Source organism: Lathyrus oleraceus, chromosome 3 (assembly GCF_024323335.1).
Source record: "Lathyrus oleraceus cultivar Zhongwan6 chromosome 3, CAAS_Psat_ZW6_1.0, whole genome shotgun sequence".
Taxonomy (NCBI): domain Eukaryota; kingdom Viridiplantae; phylum Streptophyta; class Magnoliopsida; order Fabales; family Fabaceae; genus Lathyrus; species Lathyrus oleraceus.
The window spans coordinates 91,744,212-91,750,931 of record NC_066581.1 but is presented as its reverse complement, the minus strand read 5'-3'; the positions used below and the strand labels follow the sequence as shown (position 1 = coordinate 91,750,931).

Sequence of the window (6,720 nt, the reverse complement as noted above, 5' to 3'; positions counted from 1 at the left end):
AAAGACAATTTTAAATTAGAATGATGGAGTAGTATATTTATATAAAATAGATTTCAGAAAAGAAAGAAAATAAGAATTAGGGGTTATGTTCATAAAATAAGTAATAGATAATTGTAGCACCTCAAATTTGCACCCTACCATTTTGTACATTCATTTCATTTTTAGGTTATTAACATTTGCATATCATCAGGAGCATGCATTTCATCTACATAAGCAAGGTTCAACACAAGATGGCAGTGACTTGAATTCAGAGCTTTATTCTTACACCTAGTGGAAACTAGGATTTCTCAGTGAATTTGGGGTGGCCCCAATCTAACCCTAGCGTGGAGATGCTCGGGTATTATGCTTAAATCTGGTGTCAACGGTGGTTTCTGGAGGGATCAAGACCATGATTTAAAGGCCTTTACTTGGTCATGGTTCCATACCCTAATCAGGTCAAACTCCTATATTGTGGCTTCCTAATCTTAGTTCGGCTGGTACATCATCATTCAAGATGCTTGATCTCCTTGCTTGGTCAACTTGCATTCAGCAACTTCTTGGTCCTGGTTCATCCGGGTGGAGTTCTTGGTTGTGTCTCTATTTACCGTACTCATGATCAGTGGCTCTAGTGTTTGGTTTATGAAGGTTGTAGTTCAGCACATCTTGGTCCTTTCTAAGTCTTTTGTTTCATGATTATCATTGGAGCGTCACTCAGGATTAGTTCAGTCAATGTCATTATACTATCCATTTCACTCTGTTCCAATACCTATTCAAGAACCATTTATTCATATAAAAATAACTTCAAATTCATTTCAAGAGCCATTTAGTTCAAATACCAATCCAAGTTCATTCAAGTGAGGAAATGTCATTCATTACATGATCATAAAAGGTTCATTACATGATAAAAATCCAAAGAAAGATGTGTTGACCAATTGTTGACTTTGGTCAACAGTTGACTTTTTGGTCAACTTTGACCAAAATCAACTCAAACCCTTCTCATCCTAGAATCCAAATCCTAATTTTACTTCTAAGGTTGATTTTTCATTCTTGGCCTTTGAGCTTTCCATGTATGCATGATGCTTCAAATTCAAGTTTGGTCACTTGGTAGCATGCTTTGATCAGCCACCATTACCATATGCCTTCATGGCCTACAAGGGAGACCAAAGCCATTCAACAGCTCCATACAGGGCTTGACATCCACAGTTCTCAAGCAATGAAGGTTGAGGTACTTTGCCACTTTGCTGACCAAGTTGTCATCGTACCTAGCAGGACATTGAACCACAAGTCAAAATCATAACAGAGTCACGGTCATGATACAAGGAATTAATGCATAGACATACAACCAATAAGCAAGGGTATCTCATTTATCTTATCCAGCCTGTCATGAAATATTGCAGAACTTTGCAACACTTGAAGAGGAGGCTGCAGAAGAGCTGGTACCACGCTTGGAAATCGTATTAAAGCACCTAGTGGCTGCATTCGGGAAGTATCAGAGACGAAACCCCTCATAATTGTGTACAATGTTGTTGGAACTCTAGCTGAAGCTGTTGAGGGAGAGCTGAATTAACCTGTTTATATTGACATTCTCATGCAACCATTAACTGAGAAGTGGCAACAGCTTTCAAATTCAGACAAAGATCTCTTTCCACTCCTAGAATGCTTTACTTCTATAGCACAGGCATTGGATACTGGATTCACTCAATTTATTGAACCTGTATTTGGGAAGTGCATAAATATAATTCAGACCCAACAATTGGCCAAGGCCAATCCTGCTGCAGCTAGGGCTCAGTATGACAAGGAATTCATTGTGTGCTCTCTTGATCTGCTTTCTGGTTTAGCAGAGGGTCTTAGCAGTGGAACAGTTGGCTTCACAATGTTCTCTGAGAGACCTACTTTTGCATTGTTGTACGGATGATGCTCCCAATGTTCGACAAAGTGCCTTTGCCTTACTGGGGGACCTTGCTCGAGTGTGTGTGATTCATTTGCACCCATGTTTGCCTGAGATTCTTGGAGTTGCTGCCAAACAACTGAAAAGTTCAAAGGTACAAGCGGTTCTTTCAGTGGCAAATAATACATGTTAAGCAATCCTCAATGCCGAAAATCCTGCGATGCAACAAGCCTTGTTGCAGACCAAAAGCAGGTTATGGACCAAACCGTATGCTGCAATAGACAAAGCTCCCTGTAAAAAACAACAGCACTGCAGTCCAAACTCAACTACCAAAAGCTGAAGCATGAGCGGCACGCAGCAGCACCAAGCCAAAAGAAAATTGAAGAAAAAAGACGGCACGTGAAAAGCCAAGAGAATAAAACCACAAACCTGCATAGACCATAAAAGAGCAGTTCAGGTAAAGAAGCAAGTCACCCGATGTAAGTCAATTCAGTTATCCATGGATCAAAAGATTGAAGGCAAATGGATTAGAAATTTGACCTTGTGGTAAAAACCACGTGACTTAATTCATAATTCAAGACTTACCTTCATTTAAGTGCCAGCTGGATGGTGCAGATTGAACCATTTTCAGATTTAATTCTCCAATTTGCCCCTTTGATCCTGCTATATAAGCTGCAATCATTGCCAATCATTGGTTTTGGAGAAAATTTTCCCTCTCATTCTAAAATCGTTTTTGCCCTCAATCCATCAACCTCTAACAAACTTTTCCAGCTTCTTCTTCCACCTGTAACAAACCTTCAACCACCGTGAATCGGTCCAAGAACTCTTCTTCAATCATCACTTTCAACCTGCATCTTCCAGTTTCCATCTTCTATTCCGCATCTTCACCACCATTCCACCCTTACCAAAGCTCTGAGACAAAGCCATCAAAGCTCCACGTTGAAGCTTTGATTGGTCGAGCTAGAATTCACTCTGCCTCAGTCTCTGCAACCAAAACACAGAAAACACAGGGAGAAGAAGAGATTAGAACAGAACCGCGAGTAGAGAAAAAGAAGAATCCATAACAGAAGAAGGAAGATAAGGCGAAGAAAGAGGGAAAGCACCAAGAAAATACCTGAGACGAACTTCCAGTAACATCGTCGTTGCGCCGGTCGTCTTTGCCGGCGAATTCATTGGTTGTTTCTTGCTGGACCTTGATTCCGTCCTCAATCCATGGTGTCCCTTGCTTCAGTGAATCTTCTCGAATCCAACAATCGAACCGCGCCTTCCACGATTACAAGTCAAGATACGTAAGCGCCACGATTCAAAGTACCAGGGAACGGCGAGGAAGATTGGAGTAGACGAAGAATAGGAGAGTAGATAAGCGATTGTTTTGTACCGCATCAGTATCCAAACGCCGTCCGCCGCGTGCGTCACCGTCGACGACGAAGGTATGTGAAACTCCACCGATTTTACTCGCGTTGATTATCATTGTGCAAATATGGATCCAGTGAATGATTCTCCCAAACTTGCAAGCTCGATTACCTCCGTATGAGGACCGGATTTGGGAATATTCAATCTAGGGTTCGTGAGAACTTTTGCTTCGGTTTGCATTTTCGAATAGAGATTAGGTTGGATCAACAGTGGATTTGGATTAAGGGAATCGCAGTGAGTTTGGCCGTGTGGAGGTCGTGTTTGTAGGAGTTCCGCTGCCGTCGGTGAAGAACTCCGGCGCGGCAGAACGGGGATGGAACCTAGGTTCGTGGTGAAACGGAGTCGTGGTGGTTGAAAACGTGTTGCTACTTATCCATTAAGCACTTTTCTCTTTTTTTTTGTTTCGGTTGTTTGTTTCCTTCAGCCTGTTGCTGGATTTGTGCGGTAGTGTATAAGTGATATCAATTAGATTACAGTGTAGTTGATAGGTGTGGTCTAGTTAATTAGGATATAGTTAATTAAGGTGTGGCTTAGGGATTAGAAGATAGTTTAGATATTTTAGGAATAACTCTAGAATTTAGTTCATAATTGGTTCTGAATATCTTTATGATTAGTTTAGAATTATGATAATTAGAAATGTTAGAATAATTAGATAGTTTAGAATTAATTGGCAATGTTATTAGAATTAATTGATATTAGGAGTAGTTTAGATAATTAGAATAATTAGATAATTAGAAATAATTTTAGTATAGTCCAATAGAGTTTTTAGAAATAAGTAGGTGTGATTAATAGGTTAATAGTTTAGTTACTGTTAATAATTAGAAAAAGTTAATTAGTTACTGTTAATAATTAGTTACTGTTAATAGTTTAGTTACTGTTAATAATTAGGATACTAGCTTAGAATATTAGAAATTAACAATTAGAAATATTAGAATTAGATAATCTCTTGGATTTTTTAGAATATTAAATCTAGCTTAGATTTTAATTGACTTTTAATTAGAATTTTGTAAATAGAAATTTAATTCAAAATTAACCCCTAATTGTGAAATGACTATTTTACCCCTGGGCTTAGAAGTAATTCAATCTTGCATGCTCCCTTAATTTTAGGACATGTTATCACTTGAGTAAATGAATTTCACGTGGAGTATCAGCTTCCGTTCTGGATTTTTTTCCCTCTTTTGACCCTAGGCTTTGACCTAGTGGTTTGGACTCACTGTTTGGATTATGGATTTCAGGTTCAAAGGCATATTGCCGTGATTGGAGTGCCTCATTCATTTAAGCCTGATTATTGGTTGATGTTGGCTAACGTCGTGTTGTTTTGTAGGCTTTGAGAACAAATTCACTTGTGCTTGTGCCTTGCTCATTATCTAATGATGCTTTGTCTGTCTGTTTAATATTGACTGGTGGTTGTCTGTCTATACAGTTTAACTGATTGTTTTAGATTTTTTCACAGGTACCTAAGTGGCTTTGAGTTCATTTTGAACTTTGCTTTGCTAGCTTGTGGTTGCTTACCATTGAGGTATAATCTTCTGACTTCATGTAGTCTGGAAGACCTGGCCTGTTACTTGGCCAGGCACCTGTCTGAAGTCCCCCTTTCGGGGCAATGTTTGTGATTGTTTAACTTTGTCCCTAAGCAGGTAAAGACCTTGATTAAGGCAATTGGTGGATCATAGAGATATGCAGTCTATCTCCCACTCTTCTGTTGAGTCGTCCCTCTGCTCACACTACTTGTGTTTGATGCATTGGGACACAAACCCAAGATCTTGTACATTGTACAGTCGAGTCTATGTCTTGAGCGTAGAAGGGTCCCCCCATTTTGGACCCACGCTCCCTTGTCTGATGCTCTCCCTGACCAGGGATAAGAGCTGTGAAGTCTCATCTTCACTCACCTTTCATCAGCTTCACCTTAGCCCCTCAATGGCAAGGTTAAGAGCTAACCTGACCCCGATACAGAGGCTTGTTTGTTGAGGTTGATATGACCCCTCGACTAAAGCCTAGCCCTGATGTTTGAGCCCCTTGTTGGTGTGTTTATTTCATGCTGTATATGTTTGTGTGGTGTGATTGTATCCCCTAGGTTTGCTAGACTCCGCGTAGTCTCGTTTGCACGACAATTAAGGTAGCACGGTTCCTTCGTATAGGACTTCCTTTCTTGCTTGAGCTTTCCTAAAACACAAACAAACATTATCCCCTCTTAAGGATACGTTAACTCCTTCTACTACAGGTGAGTAAGTCTCCAAAGGTCGAGCATCCGGTAGATTGCGTAGTGACGTTATCCACTTAAAAAACACAAACCAACAGGAATAGTTTAGCCGAACTACGGCAACTCTGATTCTCATGTCCATATGAGATACGTAGGCACGAGATGCGATGTCTTGTCGAGTTTGACTAACAACTAACACTAATTCTTTTCTCTCGCCCTCGTTGCGATTGAGACCTCCCCTTTCTCTTGCCCTGGTTGCAATCGAGACCCTTCTTCTTGTTGTGTGCTTGGAAGCTGATGTAAGTCCATCGAGTGGCGTTCGGGTTCCAGTGTGAGTTCGTTCGGTTCGGATGCTGATGTAAGCCCCGTGATTGGCATTCAGGCTCCACGTTTGCCTCCTTGTGTGTGTTTTGGTTCGGATGCTGATGTAAGTCCAGTGATTGGCATTCAGGCTCCACGTTTGCCTTTGCCTGTTTCTGTTTGTGTGCGTGTCAGCCGAGCTACGGATGCTCTGATTCTCCTTCGTCCAAAGGAGATACGTATGCATAGGATGCGATATCCTAGCGAGCATGTGTCGTTTCCCCAGTCCGAACTACTTTGACTCTGATGTCTATGCTTGATAGACTAAGTAGGCCCAGGATGCGATATCCTGCCGAGTCAGTTTCAGTCTGTTTTCTTGTGTCTCTTTCAGCCTGTGTAGATGTTTATTTGAGCAGTGTGTTAGCAACCATTTTCCCTTCCTATTGTGCGTGGATCCCGTCGAGTACGACGGATGCGTAGGGGTGCTAATACCTTCCCTTCGCATAACCGACTCCCGATCCCATTCTCTTTAGTCGCGAGACCATGCTTTTTCCAGGTTTACTTCGAGCGTTTCCTTTCCCTCTTTTGGGATAAATAACGCACGGTGGCGGCTCTGTTGTTCTTGTTTTCCCGCCGGTTTTTCGCGTAATGCGACAGCTGGCGACTCTGCTGGGGATCTAAGAAGTTGACCTGTGCTGGTCCATCTTCCCTAAGCGAGTCTCTCCTAGCGCTCTCTAGGCTAGGGCCTTGGTTGCTTTGTGCTGTTATTTATTGCATTCATTGTATATATGTGCATTTATTGTTTGCATTTATTGTTTGCATGTACGTTTGCATGCATCATACTGGCATTGAACTGTCTCCTGTGCAGGTGGTTCTTCTGTCTGGGGTGGGTGTTCTGAGTGGGGCTAAAACCCAGGCCCGAGTATACACCTAGGATTAG

The 6,720-nt window shown here is 41.4% G+C and overlaps 1 pseudogene; it reads left to right on the top strand.

The window, feature by feature from the left end:
- The first annotated feature begins 1,114 nt into the window (after window positions 1–1,114).
- On the top strand, window positions 1,115–2,207 carry LOC127129852 (transportin-1-like; annotated as a pseudogene).
- The last annotated feature ends 4,513 nt before the right edge of the window (window positions 2,208–6,720 follow it).